The sequence below is a fragment of the Balaenoptera physalus genome (genome assembly GCF_965194825.1).
Source record: "Balaenoptera physalus genome assembly, chromosome: 13".
NCBI lineage: Eukaryota > Metazoa > Chordata > Mammalia > Artiodactyla > Balaenopteridae > Balaenoptera > Balaenoptera physalus.
In genome coordinates this window covers 101,347,519-101,354,077 of record NC_138892.1, presented here as the reverse complement: position 1 = coordinate 101,354,077, position 6,559 = coordinate 101,347,519, and positions in this window count along the sequence as shown.

The following is a 6,559-nucleotide window of genomic DNA, read 5'->3' as shown; positions in this document are numbered from 1 at the left end:
TAGTCTGTTAGTCTTGATATCATCCCGGAGTTCAATAAATGCTTGTGGAATGACTGAGTGTAGAAAGGGAAAAACGAGCGTGCAACGGAGAAAACTCTGGACTAAACATCAGAAAATCTAGCTTTATAAATTTGTGCAAGGCCCTCGTTCTATGGAATCTTGGTTAGCGAAGAGGGTATCCTGATGCTCGCCCTGCCCACCCAATAAGGCTGCTGCAGGAATCAAATGAGCTCACTTATGTGAAAATGCTTTTTAAACTGTACAGTATACAAAGGATAAAAGATACTGTTCAAAAAAAATATTGTTCAGTTCACTTGACAATTCTATAACAAATCTTATCCAGGTCACAGTATAGAATGTTCACATCCTCTGCCCCTTACAGAATAATCCTCACCCAAAGACAGAAAACGCCATCAGGCAGACCACCTCCATTTTTCCTCCTGGAATCATATTATTCCTCTGCAAATTCTTATATATTTCAGCCTCTGGCCTATTAAACTTTTCTCAAAGTACTCTACTTTCTGTCACATAAAGTAATAAGAAAGCAAAAATATTATCCATGAAATATTTTAATTGCTAAAAAAAAGAATGCATATTCAGGATTACAGCTTGATCACTACATTTCACATTTAGATATTAAAGGTATTTTTTTGCCTTCTAGCTAAATATATAATACTATATATATATAAATTACATTATATTTACAATGTGCTAGGAATTCAGCTATGCATGCATTAGCACATTTAATTTTTCCCAATCCCATAAGGCACTAAACCTATTTAGGCATTAAACCTATTTTACAGATGAGAGAACTGACTTAGAGGCATTGACTATTTCTGAGTACAGATGATTAGTAAGAAGCAAAGTTAGGACTTAAATTAACATATCCAAAATCCAAATGACTCTTAACTTATATTCCATTTTCCTGAGCTGTCAGAATTAAAAGTCATTCCTTTAAATGTAATTAAAGGCAGTAAATTCCAGTTGAGCCTTTTCTTTCTTTCCACCCTTGCAATATCCAGGATTAAAACTGTATTTTCCCTTCTTCTTTGAAACATTAACTCATTCTCCCATACACAGATAATCTGGCATCAAATGTTTCTTGCTATGTGTTACATGTTTTGTTATGTTTCTTTTTCCAACCCTTTTTGACATTTTTTATGTATGTGAAATTTGAGGATCAGGGGTAGAGAGGTCAAAGTACTAAAAATGGGAAAGTTAGGGAAGGATTAGACTCTGTTTTCCTGGAAATTGAGAAAAATAAAAAGCTCAAGAACTTATTTGACATATACAAGACATTTGCTGCAGCATTATTTATAACTGTAGGAAATCACATAAATATCCATAATAAGGTTACTGTTAAGTATACTATGGTACAGTTACATAATAGGATACTACTTAGCTTTTAAATGAGTAATTTTATTTAACTCTGGGAAGTAGAATTAGTGAGGAATTCTTTTTCTTTTTATGTCTTCTTTACCATTTAGATATTTGCAATAGTCACGTATTATTTTAAAGAACGAATTTTTTTTTCATGTATCTAAATATATTCCAGTGAGAAAATCATGTTAAAAAACAGTTTGTAGGGAGGCGCCGACTGTCCCTTTGGCGGATGCGCCGGATCACGGGGAGCCCGGGAAGGGGGAGGTAGAATTAGAAGATCATGTAACGCCGGAGTGTGAGGATTTATCTTGGTGACTAGGATGCTGGTTCCACTGCAGGTATAATTATGCAAAGCTAAGAATCCAGGAAAGACTTGACAGAGAAGGAATTAAAAACAAGATTTTATATGAAAGTACCCACCTTGATCCTGAAAGAAAACAAACCAACAGTGGCAGCAGCAGCAATTGAGCAGTCTTGAGCACAGAAAACCCAGACACAACTCACTTCAGTGGGAACAAAGCTGAGATCAACTATAGAAAGCATTTTATGTACCACAAGGCTTTCAATCAAGTAAATAAAGTATGTGTAAGTTGTAGTTTTTTTACACGTGTATGAATATTTACAACCTTATTCTGGCCCTGTATCTACTGTCAGTATAGCACATAGTGGACTCAGTTAAAATAAACCTCGTGTTTAACATGCTTAAAAAAAAAAGAAGAAAAAACAATTTGTATAATATGATTATATAGTTGCTTTTTAAAGTATATATGTATGTGTATGTATATATTTGTGTATGTACATACACACAAACACATAGATGGATATATACCAAAGATGTAAGCTTAAAGATTATTATAATTTACCTCATTTTCTACTATATCTATAATTAGCGTTTGTATGGCTTTTGCTTATGTGATTTTTTTAAATCAAAAAAAGAAATCGATAAGCTAGTTTTGTTTTGCTTTTGCCCTGAGACAGGGAGAAGCACTTGCATTCATTTTCCATTTACTTTCTATTAAGGAGGGTGATATGGAGCAGAATAAAAATATAGTCACTGAAACATGCAAGGAATCAAAATGTAAAAGATTCACCCTTCTCAATAATAGAACATATTATATAATTCTTTTTTTTTTAACATCTTTATTGGAGTATAATTGCTTTACAATGGTGTGTTAGTTTCTGCTTTATAACAAAGTGAATCAGTTATACATATACATATGTTCCCATGTCTCTTCCCTCTTGCATCTCCCTCCCTCCCACCCTCCCTATATATAATTCTTCATGAGTGCTAGTCTGCCTTGAGCGAAATGCTTCTTCATACTATTGGTGACCAATATGCCACAATACGTATTTTGGAAGCACTTATGAAAGACCTGTGTGTTATATGAAACATGGTATAGTGGATAAAATTTGTGTGTTCAAATCCCAGCTTTGACACTCAATAACTGAGAACTTAAGTCATTTAACTGATCTGGTAGGCAGTTTCCTCATCAGTAAAATGGGGATAATAATATTACCTACTTCATAGTGTTGGGGAGGGACTGTGTGATTTCATGCATGGAATGCACTTAGATAAGTGCATGAAGGAAGAGTAACCTAGAAATTGAAAGAGGCTTAAAAGACAAGGCAACCAAATGCAATCTATATGGATCAAGAGACATATCTGTCAAATACAATATATGGACATTTGGGGAGATCCTGATTTGAACAAAGCAACTGGAAAAAACATTATCAAGCAATTGGTGAAATTTCAATTCTGACTTCGGTGATATAAAAGAATTACTGTTATATTTTAGATATGTTAATAGAATTGTGTTATTATTTTTTAAAGATATTTATCTTTTAAAGAGGCATACTAAAGTATTTAGTCATGAAAAGCCTGAAATTTGCTTCAAAATAATCAAGTGATGGGGAAGAGAGGTATAGGTAATAAATGACTAGCCAAGTGTTGCTTATTACAACGTGGGTTTTTTTCATTTGTCTTTTTTTAATACTATTCTCTCTACTTTTGCATATGTTTGAAATTTTACAAAATAAATAGTTTTTTTTAAATACTGTTTAAAAGCACTGGAACATAGTAAGGACTCTGTAAATGTTTACTACTATTACATGCTTTATATTTATAATATTATCTAATGTTTGTTTACACCTTTCAGATCACAGTGTGTTTTCATTTACACGAAGTCTTTTAGTACTAACACTAAACCTAGAAGGTATCCCCATTTTACAACTGAGAAGACTGAACTAGAGGCAAGACTGCAAGGCGGCCCGATATACCACCTCCGCTCTTCCAGCTTCCAGGGGACCCTCGGTAAAAGGACTAGGAGGTAACCCGCAACCTCTAAGCAAAGGGTTCTTGCTTCCTTTAGAGGCTGTCGTCAGATCTAGTGGGGAGAGAATAAACAAACATACAAATGATTCACTTAAAAATATTTATCAGACAAAATCTGAGCCCACATTTGCGCATCAGAAAAATTCTAGCTGCTACTTTAAAAGGTAATCTCGGAGGAAAAGAATAGAACACAGAAGAAGAGATTACATCGTAAAGGAAAAGTTCTCTCCGTGGTTTGTATTTCTTTTACATAACTTTATTATTGTAAGTTTCATTAGTTTACCTACCTAACCTGTTTATTCTTTCTAAAAATAAGACTAGGACTAAGGTTAGGGGACCAGAGATGAGAAACTGCGTGGGAAGCGAAGCTGGGAGGCAGGAGGACGTCACATCCCAGTTGTTTAGAGGCCCAGCCACCTAACAGCTCTGCGCCACCTTAAGAAGCGTTAGCCTCTCCCCAAGCCGAGCAGGCCCTCGGCTCCTCCCACTCCCGTGTCAGCTCCGACCCGGGAACGTGGGGAAGGGAGGAGAGACACACTGAATGGAAAGATTGGCGCCGAAGTCTGCAGGGTCTCCCCTTCCCCCTACTCTACCGGCGCGGGGAGGAACGTGTAAAGCACGGGCCTTTGGGGTTTGGTTCGTTTCCTGATGATTCAGGATGGGAATGTGTTCTACTGAAATGGGGGGCGAGCGGGCGGAGGGATGTGAGTGGTGGGGCTCATCTTGGGGTGAGGTCGAAGGGGGACAGAACTGGGGCGTTTGAGACACGCAGTATGCAGTAATCGTTGGTCGAAAATTGTTAAGTTCAAGAAATCCGGACGCACCTCTTCAAAGCATTTCCAAAAGAGGGGGCAAGTTTTCCATTCTCCGCCCAATTCCCCGTCTTCATTTTAATTGATTGGGTTTAAGGTAGGCCGGGCCCAAGGTTGCTTGTTGATTGGCTGCGTAAGTAATCTATCAGGATGACGCAAGCGAGAGGCGGATGTTTGGGAAGGAAGTGAAGATTATTTTAGTACCTCCCACCCCAACTACTGATTGGTTGGGATTTGCCGTGATGTAAAACAAGGCGTAAAGATGTCCACGAAAGGGAAGGGCCAATTGGCCATTTTCTCAGGGTCGCTGTCTACGGTGGGATTGGGAAGAGTGAGACGGAGTCCGCTATTGTAGTGAAGGACCAAATGGATTGAAACCCGGAAATGAGTTTAGAAGGGAACTGAAGGAGAAAGGGAAATCCGCGAAACCTTCGTTGCCCTCAAACAAGGCCATTTCCTGCGTGGGATCGATAGTTTCCTGTTTACTCAGTGAAGTTAGCGACTACCGTGGTTTTCTAAAATATACCTGATAATTAAATTCGTATGAGCCTTTGGTCCCAGACTTCCCATTTACTTATACTAAAAGGATGAAAGAGACAGAAGAAAGGAAAAGCGTGGGGTTTAGCCTTGCCTTTAGGGAAGGATGGGGAAACCAAGGTTCTTATACAGAAAGTTAAGGACTGACCCTGGATCACAGTATCCGAGCAGCTGGGTTCCTAAAGAAACCATTCACAAAATAATTGGAGAGGCTGCGTGGAAGTGAAGGAAACTGTAAAAGTTTGTCTGAAGGAAGGGCATTAATCACATTACAGAAACCTGCTTGGATATGGAGTGTATTTTATTCATCTTTGCATATCCAGTGTCTAGCAGTGTCTGATACATAGCAGGTTATGAACCGAACCAAAATGAGAAGACTTTTTACAAAGTATGCCAGACCTTTAAAATATGTTTTTAAAGGTATCTATGCCAATTTTATGATTCTGGAAAAATGTTTCACATTCACCACCTGGGTTTTTCCAGCCATAAATTGAAAGATAAATCTGCTCCCACAGATCTACCTAGGAAGCTACCTACCTGTGAAAATGCTACCATTTTCTCCTTAACACCCTGAGGCATTTAAAATTTGAAAGTAGATTTCCCCTCAACCTACCTTCCTAGAAAAATTGAAAAGATAGATGGAATTGGAGAAAAGATATCCTCTACATCCAGTGAATGAAAAATAAGGTGTTTAGCCTACAATCTGCAATTCCAGGGTAGGAAGAACTATTTGAGAGTGTTGAGAGATGCCATCTATACTGTAAATTATGGAATTCCCTTGCTTCCCAGCACAAATGGACCTTTTTTTTTTTTTCCTAGTCCAGACTTTTTCTTATAGCTACATTTCAGCAAAGCTTTAACACTGTCTAAAAATTGTGCTTTGAAATTGAGGGACCAGAGTAAGGACTTCCCATTAGTATTATAACTGTCCCCACTGCAGAGCTGCAAGGGCTATGGGTCAAGATTCAGTAACAGGTACCTTCTGTTCATCCAAAGTGATCCCATCTTTTTATGATTTTCCAGGATCTCCTAGGCCAGATAGTTTACAAGAGAGTATATCATACTAGCCCTTCAGTATCGTTATGGCCATAGTTTAGAAATAAGAGGAGGAACGAGAGGCAGCTGTATCTGCAATAATAAAAGTACCATGGGAAAATTATTACTAGGCTGTAAATAATCCTAGCATAATAAGGTATATCTTGCTTATGCCAAAGTGGGATTGAGGCTGGGGCAAGGGACGGGGAGGATGTTAAAAGTATTTTCAAGAATTGTCTAGGCTTCCGGGCGCGTCGGTTACTCGGCTGGGGGAACCGTTGGCGTGGTGGTCGCCTGGGTAGTTCCCGCCGCGTGAGAGGAGGACGAGGAGGGTTTGAGCATGAGCATGGGAGAAAGGGACACCCTGATATCAGTGTGTTATGAAACTGGGGGGAAGGCACACGGGGTGTTTTTCCGCAAATATACTCAGGCTGAGGGGCAAAAGCTGGAATTTGGAGGC